The 20,901-nt window shown below is 39.1% G+C and overlaps 1 pseudogene across 1 annotated transcript; it reads right to left on the reverse strand.

The window, feature by feature from the left end:
- Positions 1 to 610: 610 nt before the first annotated feature.
- Positions 611 to 20,389, reverse strand: LOC310719317 (annotated as a pseudogene). Its single transcript, XR_014538268.1, has 11 exons — positions 20,258 to 20,389; positions 18,948 to 19,135; positions 18,654 to 18,810; positions 18,148 to 18,282; positions 16,797 to 16,988; positions 16,330 to 16,454; positions 13,385 to 13,427; positions 11,753 to 11,940; positions 8,571 to 8,968; positions 8,106 to 8,297; positions 611 to 911 (listed from the first exon to the last, which is right to left on the reverse strand). The product of XR_014538268.1 is annotated as an uncharacterized misc_RNA (transcript).
- Between the last annotated feature and the right edge of the window lie 512 nt (positions 20,390 to 20,901).

The following is a 20,901-nucleotide window of genomic DNA, read 5'->3' on the forward strand; positions in this document are numbered from 1 at the left end:
TTTTCCTAAAACGTTAATTACTGGATTGTCAGAATTGAATTTATGCCATAATTAAAACAGACTCATTACTATTATGCTGCCACGTTGTTTCCAAGCCTAAAATCATTCCAATTATAATAGCCAAAGAAATTGGTATAAAAATACACGAGGACCAAACCACATAAGCACCAATATTACATCAAGAAAGGGATAGAATGTCACTAAAACAGGCATGTAGATCTGAAAAGGTCTGCAATCTCTAGCTCTGAGCATGTCTGTCCTTGTGTATTAAAATCTGTGAGGATTCCGTGCTACAACAAGTTGTCAGGTCTGCAGACTCCGTTTGGAAAGTGTTTCAGATGAAGCTGCCTGAATCCGCTTCAGGCTGGTTGAATGTTGTTCACGCTACACAGCTGTAGTCAAGGTAACTAATGTACTGCCACTTCAGAGTCTCGCAGGTTGCGTTCAGAGAAGTTCCTGAGTGCAGACAGCTGGTAGAATCTCATACTTCTACATCCTCTGGCTTTCTCTACTAAACAGTACTGAGAATGTCCCAAGTGCTTTGCTCTGATATTTACAAAGGCTAATGCTTTAATTGAGCAGTCAAAAATCAAGATATACCATAAGCAAGAAAGTGCATCACAACTTTTATAAATAATATTCAAATAATAAATATATGGATATATTAACAGGTAAGAAATGTGAGATATATGAAGCTCATACTGAAGCTCTGAGTTGTTCCAGCCCTGAGGGAGCTTGTGGTGTGTGTGTGTGTGTGTGTGTGGGTGTGTGGGTGTGTGTATCTTACAGGTATGAGAGGTAGCGAATTATGAAATTGGGTAGGTTGAGTTTGGTGATGATCTGCAGCGCTCCACTGCCCAGTACATGCCTCAGTCTGATGCGACTAAGCTGCTGCAGAGAGAGAGGACAACCTGCAAGGAACACGCGCACACGCACGCACGCACACACACACACACACACACACACACACACACACACACACACACACACACACACACACACACACACACACACACACACACACACAGCAGCTAAACATCAAAGCAGAGTAAGTGGGAAGGTGTTAATGTGAAACATCTCATTACATCTGCTACTCGCTGTCCGTTCGTTCTACCTTAGGGTTGTCTTATACATCTGTTTACACACCTGTGTTGAAGGAAAAATCCACATAAATGACTTATGAGACGATATTTATAATATAGCGTAATTTCCGGACTATAAAGCGCACCCATATAAAAGCCGCACCCACTGGGTGTCTACACTAATGTACTTTACACAGGCTTTAACGAAAGACATGTTACACACGGTGTAACGGGTGAAATATGTTGCGCTTCCTTTAGGAGAATAGCGGTATTTTGGGAATAGCCTGGCACTGCATTTTGCAGGTATTACTGCATGTGTGCAAGACGAGGATTATGTCCTTATTATTTTCTGATGCTCATTTTCTTTGACTAACCCGTAACGCTGTTGCCAAGAAAAATAAAAAAGCACGAGTTTTGGAAACCTGTCTGTGCTTATATGATTTCTGTTGCAAATGGAGTTACAACTAGAGCTCTCCCTTCACCCAGACTCAACACGCTACAACGGCTTGTATCTAAACAGTAGCCTACCAAGAAAGTCATTGTTCACTGTCTTCCTCCTTCCTTTCACAACTATTTTTCTCGGGAGTTTATCTTTTGGCATCGTCATGCGTTAAAAAAAAAACTTTTTTCTCTCCCAATGCCGTGCAGCTCAGAACACAGGTGAGGTGCGTTTTTTCGTTTCCGTTCGGAAATCTCATTGGTCTAATGTTATGTCGCTCAGTTTTTACGGCTTGAAGTTTGTGAAACCGGGAAAAACCCTGGAAAAATTGCTTTGTACTGCATTGAATTGCATTATTTTGAATCTAATCAAAATCCGATCGCACTGTAACGTAATGGAATCGGAATGAATCGTATCAGGTTGCACTAGGAGCTGTTTCGTATGAATCTTTGTATTGTATCATTGGCTATGCATCAAGATTCTTATGGCATCGGCTTTAGTTGTTCCTGGCAATGAAGAGCTTTGACGTGTGAAATTATAACCCATGTTCTTGTGGGGCAGTAGGAAGCAAGAAAGTGGGACTGAGCTGTATGGGCAAAAAAAATATGGAAATGAACTGCTTATTATAAAGTACCATAAAAAAAATTTTCTCCCGAAGCTGTGCAGCTCAGAACACAGGTGAGGTGCGTTTTTTCGTTTCAGTTCGGAAATTTCATTGGTCTAATGTTATGGGGTTCAGTTTTTTGGCTTGAAGTTTGTGAAATCATGAAAAACCCAGGAAAAATTCATAAATTAGCCGCTTCGTTGTTTAAGCCGGGGGGTTCAAAACATAGGAAAAAAGTAGCGGCTTATAGTCCGAAAAATACGGTACCTGTGACCTTAAACCAACAAATTACAATAAATCATCCAACACATCATTATATTTCAACAAATACATATTTAATGTGTTTCACTGAGGAGTTTTGCTTTAAATATATGTTGGCATGTATGTATACATGGATTCTTAATACAGTCATTAACCTATGCATACATAAATACAGGATTATAAAGAAGAAAACTGCAAGGAGATCAAAGGAAATTGAATTTTAACACAAAATTTCTCTTCTGTGTGATTATCTATAAACTGTATGATTAGCAGTATACATGAGAAAATGGATATTTCTACTTTTGCTGAACCGAAAGCACAGTCACACTTTCTACAAGTTAATGAAATCGCAGATTTCAACAGCTACCAGAAGCAAATGCATTTTTCACATCCCTTACACCATTCGCATCTGGGCCACCCTTAGCAGCAACAACTGCAATCAAGGGTTTGCGATAGCTTGCAATGAGAAAAATTTTGGTCCACTCATCCTTGCAGAATTGTTGTGATTCAGCCACATTGGAGGGTTTTTGTGCATGAACCGCCTTTTTAAGTTCATGCCACAGCATCTTAATAGGATTCAGGTCAGGACTTTGACTAGACCACTCCAAAGTCTTCATTTTGTTTTTCTACAGCCATTCAGAGGTGGACTTGCTGGTGTGTTTTGGATCATTGACCTGCTGCAGAACCCAAGTTCGCTTCAGCTTGAGGTCACGACCAGATGGTCAGACATTCTCCTTCAGGATTTGTAGGTAAACTGCAGAAATCATGGTTCCATTTATCACATCAAGTCTTCCAGGTCCTGAAGCAGCAAAACAGCCCCAGACCATCACACTACCTGTGGAGTCTTTTGTGACCTCTTGGATGAGTCGTTGCTGTGCTCTTGGGGGTAATTTTGGTCGGCAGGCCACTCCTGGGAAGGTTCTCAACTGTTCCAAGTTTTTGCCATTTGTGAATAATGGCTCTCACTGTGGTTTGCTGGAATCCCAAAGCTTTAGAAATGGCTTCATAACCTTTGCCAGACTGATAGATCTCAAATACTTTCTATCTCATTTGTTTCTGAATTTCTTTGGATCTCGGCATGATGTCTAGCTTTTGAGGATCTTTTGGTCTACTTTACTTTGTCAGGCAGGTCCTATTTAAGAGATGTATTGATTGTGAACAGGTGTGGCAGTAATCAGGCCTGGGTGTGGCTAGAGAAATTGAACTCAGGTGTGATAAACCACAGATTTAACAGGGGGGCAAACACTTTTTCACACAGGGCCATGTAGTTTAGGTTGTTGTTTTCCCTCAACAATAAAAACCTTCATTTAAAAACTGCATGTTGTGTTTACTTGTGTTTTTTTTGTTTTTTTTACTAATATTTAAATTAGTTTGATTATCTAAAACATTAAGTTCCCTGGTGGTCTAGTGGTTAGGATGCGGCGCTCTCACCGCTGCAGCCCGGGTTCGATTCCCCGGTCAGGGAACCAACCCCAGCCATTAGGGTTGCACAAGCCAGTGCACTCTTAGTGCCGGTCCCAAGCCCGGATAAATGGGGAGGGTTGCGTTAGGAAAAGCATCCAGCGTAAAAAAAAAAAAAAGGGGCCAAATCAAAAATGCGGATCATGAATACGGATGATCCGCTGTGGCGACCCCCAATGGGAGAAGCAGAAAGAAAGAAATCTAAAACATTAAAGTGTGACAAACATGCAAAAAAATCAGGAAAGGGGCAAACACTTTTCACACCACTGTATACACATGTATGTAGATGCACTATACTTTTATTATTTAATAAGTGACTAATAATTTCTGACTGATATTTTATATGTAGATTCATTTCTCTTTGCTAAACTGTTTCTCAAGCACGTTCTCTCAGCACCACTGCTGCTACATGAAATCTTTTTTCTTTTTAACTACAAAGACCTGTTTGTGAAAAACAGATGCGTTAGAAGTCCAGATGCACTTAATTAAATGTATAATTAGTTGTCTGTCTGAACCAAGAAAAAAAAGCAAACTATCTCTTTCATATTAAATTGCATAGAATTATATTTTTTATTGCTTTGTACTGTATTGAATTTCCTTGCGTTGAATCGAAATCGGATTGCACTGTAACATAATGGAATCGGAATGAATCGTATCACGTTGCACCAGGAGATGTTTCGTATGAGCTTTGACATGTAAAATTATAACCCATGTTCTTGTGCACCATAAGAACATGGGTTATAATTTTACATGTCAAAGCTCTTCACTGCTAGGAACAACTAAAGCCGATGCCATTAGCATCTTGATGCATAGCCAACAATACGATACTTTAAAGATTCATACGAAACATCTCCTGGTGCAACGTGATACGATTCATTCCGATTCCATTACGTTAGAGTGCGATCCGTTTTCGATTCAACACAATAAAATTATAATAAGCAGTTCATTTCCATATTTTTTTTGCCCATACAGCTCAGACCCACTTTCTTGCTTCCTACTGCACCAGTAGGAAGCAAGAAAGTGGGACTGAGCTGTATGGGCAAAAAAAATATGGAAATGAACTGCTTATTATAAAGTACCAGACTTATGTAACCATCATGTCCATATGCAGGTTTTTATAAGGTTTTATGCATCTTTGATGATCTAACTGAATTTTGATTTAGTTCTGTTGTGCATGTACTGTGAATTAAAATTAAGAAAAAAAACGAATCTTCAGCCAGTTTGCATTGGGTCAGGGATAAAGGAATACATAATATGTTAAATCTGGGTGGCCAATGCCACAGTCTTGAGCCTCATCCATCACAGACTATTATCTCCACTTCCATTAGCAGGCCATGAATTAAAATGTCACACATGTTTAGACATGCTCATAAAAACATTACCAGAACACAGAACCTGCCTGAGACAGTTTACATTCTTTAATAATGTTTTGGGGCATGTGCTGCTAAGATATGGCTGCCACAGGACCTCACGAGACAGCGGTGAGAGACATTCCACCAGCTGTTCTCCATCCTCATTCTGTTTATTCCTGCTCTATATCAAAACATCCCATTTAGCACCAAGGCTACATGCTGGATTACCAGTCACTACAAACAGCAAGCAAACCCTTTAAACAAGAACTGCTGCCCAAATACACATCACGCATGTTTCTGGGAGACTCTGCATGTTTTCCTTTTTTGTACAGCACACAGTCAAGAGTAACAGCTACTGTTTACTCGTGCAATAAGCCATAAAATATAGGGCGGAAAAATGTAGACTACTTGTCAATGAGTTTCGGTTTATGTAAATTTTGCTAATTTATTATCAGTTATCATTCAGTCGTGTCATATAGAGAAAGTATAAAAAAAAATGTATAATTAAAGCAACAGTGCCACCTCATGGCAATGTTCAAAATTGCTGATTCTAATTAAAAATATTTGCTGTCAAATATTTGAGAGATGATTCGGGTAAATGGATGGTGTGTATATATACAATGTGGTATCAAAAAAGTTTCTAAAATAGATTGGTAACACTCCAACAGATCGCAGACGGCTGCATTCACAGTCACAGGAAGCACCGACCTTCAAAAGTCCAAAAGACATCGTCCTGTGTACATTGGGAGCTGCTATTCCGTCTATGTGCGTTACAACGTTAGCACGTTTAGAACAAAAAACAAATGTGAAATTCTGTTTGAGACTAAGCAAATCTGCCACAGGGTCAGGGTTGCAATGTGTCATTTAAGGTGTTTTGAGTGGCACTTGCGCTTCAAGAGCGGAAGACGACGACGAGAGATCAGGAAGACCTTCAGCGAGCTCAACCTCTGAAAATGTCCAAACCATTTGGCAACTTCTACATGATGATCATCAGTAAACAATCCACAACATTGCTGCTTTTGTCAGTGTGTCATATGGAACAGTCCAGACAATCCTCACATGTGATTTGAACAACGCTGTGGAAAAAAGCTAGACAGGTCTGCGCCTGGACAATCTCATGCTCATCATCTTTATTCTATGACATTCGCAGCATTGTGCATCGAGAACTCATCCACAGGGGCCAGAGAGTCAATAGCAAGTTCTAGTGCCAGGTTTTGAGGAGTCTGAGAGAGGACATTCGGTGAAAGCGTTCAGATGTGTGGTGTGCTGGGAAACTTTTTGATACCACCTCAAGTTGAAAAGGGAAAGGTGGAGGGTATTTATTTTTTGCTGGCACAGATTAATGACTCTTTTCCCTTTTACTACAAATCAAAGTGCCAACTAATGATCACCTTGATCATATGAAGAAACTATAATGATATGGTTAATGATATGTGATCAGATAATCACCTGCTCCTTTACTGTCTTTCTTTCAAACTGTCCAGTTAGAGTGCGCCTGTGCAGTGAAACCAGATGTAGTGTTTTGATCTTGTTACCAATCCAGCTTAAAGTTTAACATGTGCTTTCTTAGCTTGCAGAACTGATGCTTTGTGGAGGATTTTTTTTTATATTTGTAATGCACCTAATCTATAGACTGTTCTGGTGCTTTATGTGAATATCAGTGGAGGGAGGCCAGGGCCAGCAAAGCCTTCTCTGCTGGCCTAAACAATATCAGAAGCACTGACCTACATTTACAACCTAAATTGTAATATTTGTTCCATGAAATTGTGGATGTTAGATTTCTTGTCTAATCAGATTTCAGCCTCTATGTGCTGCCATGTCAATCTAATCTGCCCCGGGCCTTCAAAGTCAGTAGTACTGGCCTTTTTATTCTTAGTCTCTATTAAAAATAAATGTTTCTTTAACCAATCAGATTTCAGATTTCACCTCACAGGGAAAAGTGTCAGCATTTTTCTGTCCTCCGATTGGTTGGTCAGATGGAAACTGTTACAGTCAAGTTCGGCTGGCAAAACACGTCTTGGACATACTTGAAAATCTATTTTCAGGAAAAGCTAGACATCATGATGAGAGTCAAGTCAAGTCAAGTTTATTTCTATAGCGCTTTTCACAACAGACATTGTCTCAAAGCAGCTTTACGAAAATTAACAGTAAGGGTGAATGGTGTGCATTTATTCCTGATGAGCAGCGACTGTGGCAAGGAAAAACTCCCTAAGTCATGAGGAAGAAACCCTGAGAGGAACCAGACTCAAAAGGGGAACCCATTCTCTTTTGGGTGACATCAAGAGTGTGATTATAGTCTTTAAACAATACAGAACACTGGAGAGTGAGAACTAACATAAGCACTGAAATGTAAGAATATAAGTAATGTTCTTTCTACAGTCTTATACAGAGGTCAGGTAACCCTGAAGCTATCTAGCTTGTCTCAGCCCGGGAAAGAGTATTCAACCTCCATATGCGAAATGCCTCTCTGTGGAATTAAGAGGTGGATTAAGTCGGGTAAATCCCCACTAAAGGCCCAGGCACCACATGCACGGCCCACCATTGGTGAATATTACCTGAAGCTTGTGACGTGTATCTGCATGGAATTTGTGTATTGTTCTGTTGCCACATGATTGGTAAATGCACAAATGTTTGGCACAATTGTTCCTATTAAATTGCCATGTAAGGCTATATATGAACACACACACATGCCAAAGTGCATTTTTGACCCAGGGGCTCAGAAATAAGCAATTGGTTGTTAAGTGTGCAACTGATTTTTTTTTGAAAAATATTACTTCTGCACCTCTGGTTTAAACCCTTGACCTAATGCACATCAAAATGGGATTTAACCCATTAAGAATGCATAAAATACAGCTTTTTTTTTTTTACTTTTCACTTCTTGAACATTAAAGCGATGTTTTACTCACTCTCGTAAAGCCGCAGACACAGAGCAGCTGGTGTCTCGGGCTTGGTGTAGTCAACAGGCTTCCTCTCGTGTTTGTCTTTGGCGTAGATGTTTGCCCCGAACTCCACCAGCAGCTTGATCATTTCGACGTTGTTGGCCTTCGCGGCATGGTGTAGCGCTGTCTCGTGCAGCCGGACAACATTCACTTTCGCTCCTTACACAAACATGCAAGAGAAAACATTTGATTAAAATGACATCCGAAAAATATTTCTGAATTTCTGAAACAGTTCTCCTATTGGCAGAAATCAGGAGCTGTTTATAGCATACTGTATTATGTAAAAAATACAAAATTACAATAGTGAATATGCTTAAAATCCTAAAATGCACTGCTATAAGTTAAGTTCCAAATAAAAAAGAAAGAGCGCATTGTGGTGCTTGTAGACAGGAAAGCATCATGATTTTAAATACACCTTTTTTGTGATTCTACCTGCATTGAGTATCACCTTGACACACTCTAGGTTTTGGGTAGAGCAGGCTACATGAAGAGGAGTGCCGTTGTACAGATCATAGGCTTCCAGACTTGCCCCCTTTGCTATCATGAGCTTTACACAATCAGCGTTTCCTTTAAATATAAACAATACACACATTTACACAGATGTCATGATCACCACACTACAAATCTTATCCTACCGGCATGGGAAAATATGGTGTGTAACTCTGATCCTCACCTCCCAAGCAGGCCTCATGCAGTGGAGAGGTGGTGCGAGAGGTCAGGGCGGGGTTAACCATTGCTCCATACTCGAGGAGCAGCTGTACACATTCAGAGCTTCCAGCAGAACAGGCCTCGCACAAAGGAGTGCTGCCGTCCACGTTCCTCGCATCTACCTGCAAAGCAATGCAAACGCATTATTAGCGCTGGACCGAATCATTGGTCGATGATTTATTGGGATAACGATAATTGATTGCTAGAATTATCGACAAAAATCCAAACAAATTGTTTTTCTGGGTTGCGTCATACAGTACGAGAGCGGCCTCTAGAGGCAAATCACTGACACCACATGCTGTTTATTTGAAGGGTATTTTATTCTTTTTGGCTGTAAATGTTTTTATTCACTTGAAGTGTTTCCTTTATGTTTTAGTTTGAATGCATGTCTTATTTACCCTTAATATATATACAGTGGGTACGGAAAGTATTCAGACCCCCTTAAATTTTTTACTCTTTGTTATATTGCAGCCATTTGCAAAAATCATTTAAGTTCATTCTTCTTCCTCATGAATGTACACACAGCTCCCCATATTGACAGAAAAACACAGAATTGTTGACATTGTTGCAGATTTATTAAAAAAGAAAAACTGAAATATCACATGGTCCCAAGTATTCAGACCCTTTGCTGTGACACTCAAATATTTAACTCAGGTGCTTTCCATTTCTTCTGATCATCCTTGAGATGGTTCTACACCTTCATTTGAGTCCAGTTGTGTTTTATTATACTGATTGGACTTGATTAGGAAAGCCACACACCTGTCTATATAAGACCTTCCAGATCACAATGCATGTCAGAGCAAATGAGAATCATGAGGTCAAAGGAACTGCCTGAAGAGCTCAGAGACAGAATTGTGGCAAGGCACAGATCTGGCCAAGGTTACAAAAAGATTTCTGCTGCACTTAAGGTCCCTAAGAGCACAGTGGCCTCCATAATCCTCAAATGGAAGACGTTTGGGACGACCAGAACCCTTCCTAGAGCTGGCCGTCCGGCCAAACTGAGCTATCGGGGGAGAAGAGCCTTGGTGAGAGAGGTAAAGAAGAACCCAAAGATCACTGTGGCTGAGCTCCAGAGATGCAGTCGGGAGATGGGAGAAAGTTGTAGAAAGTCAACCATCACTGCAGCCCTTCACCAGTGGGGCTTTATGGCAGAGTGGCCCGACGGAAGCCTCTCCTCAGTGTAAGACACATGAAAGCCCGCATGGAGTTTGCTAAAAAAACACCTGAAGGACTCCAAGATGGTGAGAAATAAGATTCTCTGGTCTGATGAGACCAAAATAGAACTTTTTGGCCTTAATTCTAAGCGGTATGTGTGGAGAAAACCAGGCACTGCTCATCACCTGTCCAATACAGTCCCAACAGTGAAGCATGGTGGTGGCAGCATCATGCTGTGGGGCTGTTTTTCAGCTGCAGGGACAGGACGACTGGTTGCAATCAAGGGAAAGATGAATGCGGCCAAGTACAGGGATATCCTGGACAAAAACCTTCTCCAGAGTGCTCTGGACCTCAGACTGGGCCGAAGGTTTACCTTCCAACAAGACAATGACCCTAAGCACACAGCTAAAATAACGAAGGAGTGGCTTCACAACAACTCCGTGACTGTTCTTGAATGGCCCAGCCAGAGCCCTGACTTAAACCCAATTGAGCATCTATGGAGAGACCTAAAAATGGCTGTCCACCAACGTTTACCATCCAACCTGACAGAACTGGAGAGGATCTGCAAGGAGGAATGGCAGAGGATCCCCAAATCCAGGTGTGAAAGACTTGTTGCATCTTTCCCAAAAAGACTCCTGGCTGTATTAGATCAAAAGGGGGCTTCTACTAAATACTGAGCAAAGGGTCTGAATACTTAGGACCATGTGATATTTCAGTTTTTCTTTTTTAATAAATCTGCAACAATGTCAACAATTCTGTGTTTTTCTGTCAGTATGGGGTGCTGTGTGTACATTCATGAGGAAGAAGAATGAACCTAAATGATTTTAGCAAATGGCTGCAATACAACAAAGAGTGAACAATTTAAGGGGGTCTGAATACTTTCCGTACCCACTGTATATAAAATATATAAATGTTATTTTATTTAGCACATTTCAAGTATTGTCTTTTTATTTTTGTAATAAAGTTTAACATTATTTTACATTTAATGTTGTGTTTGTTTTTTATCCAGTATCCATTTTAAAAACTATCGGTTGATTAACAGGTTTTCGCCAAGTACGATCTAACCTAGCTATCGGTATCTGTGTCGGAAGCTACTGATCGACCTCTATTCGTTATACCGGATTAATCCCAGATTTCCGTTCGCAAACCCAAACATGTACCTAAATAAAGGACACTATAACTTACAGACCACCCCCCCACCCCACCCCACCCCCTGCTTTTCTTCCAATTCAGACTTTAAAGAAAGAACAGCATTTGCACTCACTTGTGTGATGATTCAGAAACACATTTCAAATGCATCAGCAAAAATACAAATTCACACGAACACACTAAAAAGGTGAGATGTAATGCAGTGTGATACATAAAAAAATGAATTAAAAAACACTATTCAAATGATTTTATTCCTCCTATACAACAGCAGTTTACCAATGAATATAATTTTCTAATTTCCAAGAATGATGTACTTTAATTTTTATATATTGTCAAACAACTGGAAAACAAGTTCTATTATCACTTGCATACACAAGTCTTTTCCTTACTGGATTCACTTTTCGTCTCTTTCTCTCTCTAAGTCAGACAAAAGTCAACTTCATATTATTTTATAGCACAAAGACTATGTACAAAAAAAAGCAAATATGGCAAACGTTAAAAATCGGATTCTTTTTTGATGAGATCAACATGTAAAGGCTAAATCTGGAGGTGTGTGTGTGTGTGTGTGTGCGTGTGTGTGTGCATGTGTGTGTGACCTTCACCTGGGCTCCAGCATCCAGTAGCAGCCTCACACACTGTGTCTGTCCTCGGATAGCTGCCTCATGGAGAGGAGTGATGGAATCAACAGCTACAATATTCACTGATGCTCCACTCTGGATCAGGCTCTGCAGATGGGACACCTGCCCTTGATACGCAGCCTTGTGGACTTCTGTCCTCTCTGACCAGAAGCCTAATCCACATACAGACAGAGTGTAAAACAGTTACACTGCCAGAACAGCAACTAATGTACAGGTACCACATGCTCTCAAAGGTCTAAAAGTTCCTGTTTGGATCTGTGTGCATGTTCTCCTCATGTTGGTCTGGGTTTTCTCTAGGTTCTTCTCTAGCAAAAACATGTTAGTAGGTGGACTGTTTAGTTGAAGTTTACCCTGAGTGTGTTGAAAAGTGTTGTGTGTGTGTAAACATTACCATTTCAATGTTTGGACAAACCATCTTATTCATTGTTTTTTTCCTTATTTTTTATTGTTTACTTGGCATCCTATCAGTCAGCCTCAATGAGGTAGTAACCTGAACTTGTTTTCCAACAATCTTTAAGGAGTTTCCAGATGTGTTCAGTACTTGTTGGCTTCACACTCTGGTCCAGAGCTGTCCAACCACCCTCTCTATCTAAAAACAAAAGACATCACAGTAGGAACCAAAAATCTCAAATTTAAACCTATACAAAAGTTTTCCACTAATCCCAGTGATCCACTGAAGCATTCCTCATGTTTCTAGGCCAAAGCAAGTTTCTTCCAAAGTAATGGTTCCATTGCCACAATTCAACTATGCAGGCTTGACTCACGACCTTGGTTTTCTGATCCTGGGAAGGTCTGTTTCATCGTAGCATTTGATAGTTTTGGAAACCTGACCTTCTTGAAATAACAAGTCTGTCGTTTCTCTTTACTTAACTTAGTGTTCTTTACAATAATATGGATTTTTGCAGTAGTTGTAGTAGCACTAATACGGCTATTAACTCTGTACTCATGGTCTAATACTCATCATGAAGACAAGAAATGTCACAAATGAACACTTGACCAGGCATATCATCCTGAAATCACAAATCACACATGAAAACCATTCCAGGTGACTACCTCAGGAATCTGATGCAAGAATGCCTTGAGTGTGCCAATATATATTCTTTTGTTTGTTTGTTTGTTTATGACATAATTCCATGTGTTCTTTCGTAGTTTGGATGTTTTTAGTATTAAAGTACAACTTTGAAAATTATGTAAAAATGAAGGAAAACCACTGAACGAGAAGGTGCGTCCAAACTTTTGACTGGTACTGTATGTATGTGTATGAGTGTGTTTTGAACATTGACAAACATTCAGCCCAGGATAAAGGTAAATAAATAAATGAATGAATATATTCCACATGTAGCTGTTTGCATGAGGATTTGTTTAAGAATCATATAGTAAAAGTAGGTCTCTAGGTCAAGGTTAGATTATTTACAAGTGACTAAAAATTAAATCTGTATTAATATGAAGATAAAAACCACATGTTTCAGCCTTGTGTGTGCACATGCAATCTGTGTTTAAACCCCTTCGGATAAACACGGCCCGCTGTAACACAAGGAAACATCAAGTGCTGATATCGTGCCCCGGTAAATCGATCATGTATGCTTTAGCCTTTACCGATATCACCGAAGAAATACGGCGTTCCTGCGTCCACCGCCATCTTTCACGTGTATAGATATTAAATGAACCTATGCAAGTTGTAAAGCCGCAGAAACACACCGTGTTTACAGACGTGGTGTGGGGGTCACGTGATCGTGTTGTTGTCCAGGCTTTTTTTTTCCCCGGAAGTATGGGAAATGTAGTCCACTAGCTCAAACTACACTGCGGAAATGTCTACTGATACTACAGCATAATAAAGTAAAGGTAAAAAACACTTCGAAATTAAATAATCATCTAAAACATAATCAGCTCACATATTAAATGCTCCACCAAGTCATAGGTTTGAAATGCTTGTGTGTGCGTGTGTATAATATATTTATTTCAGAAGCAGATTCATTTTGTAGTATGATGGGTTGCATGTACAAGGAAATGGTCATGGTGTGCTTGTGCTATCTATCTATCTATCTATCTATCTATCTATCTATCTATCTATCTATCTATCTATCTATCTAATCTATCTATCTATCTATCTATCTATCTATCTATCTATCTATCTATCTATCTATCTTAATATCTATCTTAATATCTATCTTAATATCTATCTTAATATCTTAATATCTATCTATCTATCTATCTATCTTAATATCTATCTATCTATCTATCTATCTTAATAATATCTATCTATCTATCTATCTTAATATATATCTTAATATATATATATACCGTGAGTAAAATAAGTATTTGAACACCCTGCTATTTTGCAAGTTCTCCCACTTAGAAATCATGGAGGGGTCTGAAATTGTCATCGTAGGTGCATGTCCACTGTGAGAGACATAATCTAAAAAAAAAAAACCCCAGAAATCATATATTGTGATTTCTGGGGTTTTTTTTTTTAGATTATGTCTCTCACAGTGGACATGCACCTACGATGACAATTTCAGACCCCTCCACAATCTCCCTCGGACTATTGCTCCATGCAAGATCTCACCTCGTGGGGTCTCAATGATCCTAAGGAAGGTGGGAAATCAGCCCAGAACTATACAGGAGGAGCTGGCCAATGACTTGAACAGAGCTGGGACCACCGTTTCCTAAGTTACTGTTGGTAATACACTAAGACGTCATGGTTTGATGCATGGCACGGAAGGTTCCCCTGTTTAAACCAGCACATGTCCAGGCACGTCTTAAGTTTGCCAATGACCATTTGGATGATCCAGAGGAGTCATAGGAGAAAGTCATGTGGTCAGATGAGACCAAAATAGAACTTTTGGGTCATAATTCCACTAAACGTGTTTGGAGGAAGAAGAATGATAAGTACCATCCCAAGAACACCATCCCTACAGTGAAGCATGGGGGTGGTAGCATCATGCTTTGGGGGTGTTTTTCTGCACATGGGACAGGCCGACTGCACTGTATTAACGAGAGGATGACCGGGGCCATGTGTTGCGAGATTTTGGGGAACAACCTCCTTCCCTCAGTTAGAGCACTGAAGATGGGTCGAGGCTGGGTCTTCCAACATGACAATGACCCGAAGCACACAGCCAGGATAACCAAGGAGTGGCTCTGTAAGAAGCATATCAAGGTTCTGGCATGGCCTAGCCAGTCTCCAGACCGAAACCCAATAGAGAATTTTTGGAGGGACTCAAACTCCGTGTTTCTCAGCGACAGGCCAGAAACCTGACCGATCTAGAGAAGATCTGTGTGAAGGAGTGGGCCAAAATCCCTCCTGCAGTGTGTGCAAACCTGGTGAAAAACTACAGGAAACGTTTGACCTCTGTAATTGCAAACAAAGGCTACTGTACCAAATATTAACATTGACTTTCTCAGGTGTTCAAATACTTATTTGCAGCTGTATCATACAAATAAATAGTTAAAAAATCATACATTGTGATTTCTGGATTTTTTTTTTTAGATTATGTCTCTCACAGTGGACATGCACCTACGATGACAATTTCAGACCCCTCCATGATTTCTAAGTGGATGGATGGATGGACGGACGGACGGACGAACGGATGGACCTACAAATAACCAATAACAACCCAGAAAACAAAGCCACTGTTAGCAGACACCTATAATAATAAAGTAATTATAATACTATATTATTACTATCGTAATATAATTGTAAAATAATAATAATTATAAAGAAATTGGAACCATTTTATCAAATATAAAAAAAAAATGATGGAAAAAAACAAAAAACAACCATGTTATCTAAACTATAAATTAAAACTATAAATTAAAAAAAAAATATTTTCATTATAAGCTAACTTTAACTGCTGGTTAAATAGCACTACAATGGCACAAAATAATAAAAATAATAATTATTCAACATTTTATCTACAAACTGAATCGCTGATTTGACAGTTTTCCAGTAAAAACCCTGCACAAAATGGTTTCAGTCTTTTCTGATTTTTTGTTTAAATGTGTCTCATGAATATCTTAAATTACTTAAAAGATGGCCAGATGAATGACCTGTGAGCTGAACGTCCACATTTGTATGACAAACGGGTAATTTTTTGCACTACAAATTCTAACATACTCTAGTTGTAATGGTTAAAAAAAAAAATAATAATTTAAAAGGGGTAAATAAGAAGTAAAGATTTGTACTTTTAAAATTATCTTTTTATATCACAATTTATATTTTACCCACAGAGTTTACGTACCAATCATTTATCCGTTACCGGAGGCAGAAGACTTTCATATCTGAAGAAACAAACAGAAAGCTGGACTTGTAGTATATGTCTTCTGCAAATTAGGATCAAATGGTTGCCTTTTATATTAAACCCTTTGATCTAAGAACCACAAGACAATGCAAAATATTTCCAGCATATTTAAAGACAACCAGCAGTTGATGACAGCACAATGCTTAATGAATCACTCCGTCCCCCGAACCCCCCAACCAAGTTTTTTTTTTCCCATTTTCACAGTAACACAGTAACCATGCATATGATTGTTTTGCTGTATTATTTGTAAGAAAGGTAACTGATGATGCGTTGCGAGATGTCTAGTTTGGTGATGACCTGCAGCGCTCTGGTTCCCAGGGCATGCCTTAGAGTGATACGACTGAGCTCCTTTAGAGACAAAGGACAACCTGCAGCAACACACACAACATAAACAACTCATATTCCATTTTTTGTAACTAATCTCTGTTCATATAACATCTGCAATTATTCATCTTTGTGTGATTATCATGTGCGGCAATGATAATTAAGGGCACTTCATTTTTTATAGGTTAACATCCTAATGTCTGTCCCAGCAACTGCCCCTAGATTTTCATTATAACTGAGGCTTTTTATAAACAGAAATTCTTTTTTCTTCAATATAAAGAAATATGACATTGTTTAATACATATGCAATACATGCAGTACATAGAGATTAGGTAATTTTTTAAATAGGTATTTCTTGAAAGCCGTTTTTTTTATTGTATTCTCACTCTCATAGTGTTGTAGACATTTGTGAGATGGGGATCCTGGAAAAGTGTAATCTATCGGTTTGCGTCCCATGTTGTCCCTGACATTAATGTCTCCACCAAACTCCACCAGTAGCTCAATAAGGTCGGTTCGACCGGATCTTGCCGCATGGTGCAGAGCTGTCTCGTGGAACTTTGTGGCATTTACTCGTGCACCTTTAAAACATATATACAATGTTCAATTAAAAAAAGGAATACAAATCAGTTTAGACATTTATTTATACAATCCTAGTGTCCTTCTCTTTAAAAAATGGTATAATAGGCTGGTCATGTCATTACAGTTACACCTCTAGATGAAATTAGGAATTAATTCCTCCTATACCAGAGTAATTTGTTAACAGTGACCTGTAAAGTCCCTGAAGCAAGTCCCTGTTAGCACTTACTCTATATACCGTATTTTCCGGACTATAAGCCGCTACTTTTTTTTCCATGCTTTAAACAATGAAGCGGCTTATTTATGGATTTTTCCCAGTTTCACAAGCGTCAAGCCAAAAAAACAGAGCCCCGTAACATTAGACAATTGAAATTGCCGAACAGGTTCAGGTGAACCAATGAAACTCTTTATATTAAATCAGATGCGCTCCCACTGAATCGGGCCGCACCACATCATAAATATGGATGATGTTCCTCTGACGTTTGACCTGCCGCTCACTGGCAACAGGAAATGTGAATCATTCGTCACGCTGAAAACAATCGGGCATGAAAAAACCCACTTCACCTGTGTTCTGAGTTGCACGGCATCGGGAGAAACGCTTCACTGATGGTGATTTTTAAACGCACGACGATGCAAAAAGAAAAACGAGAGAAATTGTTGTGAAAGGAAGGAGGAAGACAGTGAACAATGACTTTCTTAAAACGCTTCTGTTTAAATACAAGTCTTTAGTTAAAGCCTGTGTAAAGTTCATTAGTTTCAGTGTAGACAGTGCGACAGTGCGGCTTATAGACAGGTGCGGCTTATTTATGTTCAAAATAAAAATCTTTGTCAAATTCAGTGGGTGCGGCTTATATTTGGGTGCGTTTAATAGTCCGGAAATTACGGTAACCTATATAAAGCCATTCCCGCAGTTTCTTTCTCTTCGAGTTAATAAGAAAAAAAAACAGCATATATTTAAAAAAAGAGTCCTCAGTCATGAAGTACAGAAAATTATTTTCCAAAGCGTTGACACTGGAAGCTCCTTAAATAAATGTGAAATATATATCTCCTTACAGGAAACCTCTGACATGAACAACTTCTTAAGCATTTTATAATCAACCTGAGATTATATGGAGTATGAATGTGGTAACAGTCAGGAGCAGTTTTTTTTCCCTTTCTCACCTGCATTGAGCAGCTGTAAGGCACATTCCAGATGTGCTTTAGAACACGCGGCATGCAGCGGCGTCCCAAAGTGAATATCAAAAGCCTCCAGCAGGGCTCCGTTTGATATAATCAGCTTCACACATTCTGGATTACCTGCACCCAAAATGTGCTATCAACCAAATACCTCTATGTGCTATTATGTGATTGATAAGTGTGTGTGCAGATATCAGAACTGTCCTCATGGTTACACTTATGGCAGGATATGGGTTTGTTTGAGTTACAAAAGTGAGCAAAAGCAATTCAGTGGTTAAAACATTAGACTTCTGGTCAAAATGTTGTGAGTTCAAGTCCCAGAACTGCCAAGCTGCTGCTCCTGGACCCTTGAGCCCTGAGCACTTAACCCTCAACTGCTCAGGTGTGTGGGTCGCTCTGTATAAGGGCATCTGACAAATGGCAAAAAAATGTAAAGAGATGCTGAACAAATCCCAGTTTGATCAACACACTGTTCTCTGTACCAGTCTCACCTTGTATGCAGGCCTCATGCAGTGGAGACGCAGTGAGGGCCGTGAGAGAGGGATTCACTGAAGCTCCATGCTCCAGCAGCAGTCTCACACTCTCCACACTGCCTGAAGCACACGCATGGCACAGAGGAGTGCTACCATGAATGGTCCGTACATCCACCTTAAACACAACACTAAATGTGTCAGGAAAAAAAAATCATAATACTGTAAAACCTTTACGTTCTATTACGATTGTGAAACGTTCACTTTATTATTACACCATAATACAAAGTTTAGACTGAGCAGAGTAGACGTCACCTGTGCGCCAGCGTTCAGAAGCACTCGAACGCACTCTGGGTGATTCTGTATGCAGGCGTCATGCAGCGGGGTCATGTTGTCTACTGTCGCTGCGTTTACTGATGCACCACTTTCAACCAGAACCTGGAGATTCTCAACCTGTCCTAATGATGCAGCCTCATGCACCGGTGTCCGCTCAGACCAGAAGCCTATAGGACATTTTTTGGAGACCTCATAATGCATTATTTCATTGCAGAATTCAAAATTGGGGTACTGACACGTATGGTGGAAAAAGAGTGGATGTAGATAGCATCGGCAGAAGAAATTGTGGACTAAAATGTATACAGGACTGTAACATTTTAGATTTCTATTGCATTTGTAATCTTCTTATTCTGTTCTGGAGTTGAATAACTTTTTTTGCAGAACTTCTAAACCAAACAGTGAGAATGTGCTAGCTTCGTTCAGACATGCAACAAAAGTGACTGCACAAAAAACTATTCTATTTAATAAACTTTAGACAATGATTGGAGACTTTAATCAATTCAACTCTCAGACAAGTAGCTCCAAAGCGCATGTAATCAAACTACTTACAGCACCTTAATGCAATCCTTGGAATTATGTAGTGTAGGCCTCTTTTATTAATCAATTAGTAATAATGTGTTGAAACAGCTGCAAAAGTGAAACTGAACATTTTTAATTTGTCAAGTTTCAAAGAATGATATAAATCCATCCAGAATTTAAAGTCCATCAATTTGAAGTTTACATAAATAAATCTTCATCTGCATTAAATCTGAACACTCCCAGAAGTATGAGTAGGATACAAACAGTTCTCTAATTTACAGACTTTTTTATAAATAACAAATCTCTCATATAAACACTTGTTCATGCTTCATGAATTCCAATCAGCTTCATGAATTAGGTTCAGTCAATCAAATCAAATGACTCAGATGCAGACATTAACCTCACAAATACATTTAAATCAACAAATGTTTGCAGGATTATAAATGTTTTGCCCTGAACATAAGCCTAAGAATAAAATGTGCTTGAAATGTGCTCGGTGGACTGCACACGGGACAGTAGGACACATACATATATACATTCTATATATATATATATATAGAGAGAGAGAGAGAGAGAGAGAGAGAGAGAGAGAGAGAGAGAGAGAGAGAAATAATAAATACAAAGTGTAGCCTTCATTTATCAGTCTATGAGGCAGTATGAATGGAGATGAATGTCCTTACTTCTTTTACTTTATTACTTAAATATTTTGTGATGGACAATTGTTTTCTACTAAAATTAATAGTTTCGACTTTTAACACCTCGTGACTTACCAATATCTTCAAAACCCGCTCTCACTGCAGGCGAATCCATGTTTATTATTATAAAGTGCGGAGTTATCGCTCACAATGGTACAGTCCATCGCCCCCATCTGAATGGTTTAGTCCCAACATGAACTGCCATAAATACTCAAAGGCATTCTTTAATCCCCCCCCCAATCAGCACGCATATATGTGTGATACAATATATAATGTGAGATTACAGATAAGGTCATAAGAGTTGTGGCTTCTTAAAGTTAACTGTCTTCTTTTTTATTTCATATATATTACTTAAAAAATCTAATTCTTACATCATAATAAAAGTCTGCTACAACTTAGTATAATCAGACGCTGGAGAGTTCTGTGGACGGGTCACTTTCGTTTTAGGTTTTTACACACACACACACACGTGTGTATATTATATATATATATACACAGTGAGGAAAATAAGTATTTGAACACCCTGCTATTTTGCAAGTTCTCCCACTTAGAAATCATGGAGGGGTCTGAAATTGTCATCGTAGGTGTATGTCCACTGTGAGAGATATAATCTTAAAAAAAAAAAAATCCAGAAATCACAATATATGATTTTTAAACTATTTATTTGTATGATACAGCTGCAAATAAGTATTTGAACACCTGTCTATCAGCTAGAATTC

Source organism: Silurus aristotelis (genome assembly GCF_946808225.1).
Source record: "Silurus aristotelis genome assembly, chromosome: 24".
In the NCBI taxonomy this organism is placed as follows: Eukaryota; Metazoa; Chordata; class Actinopteri; order Siluriformes; family Siluridae; genus Silurus; species Silurus aristotelis.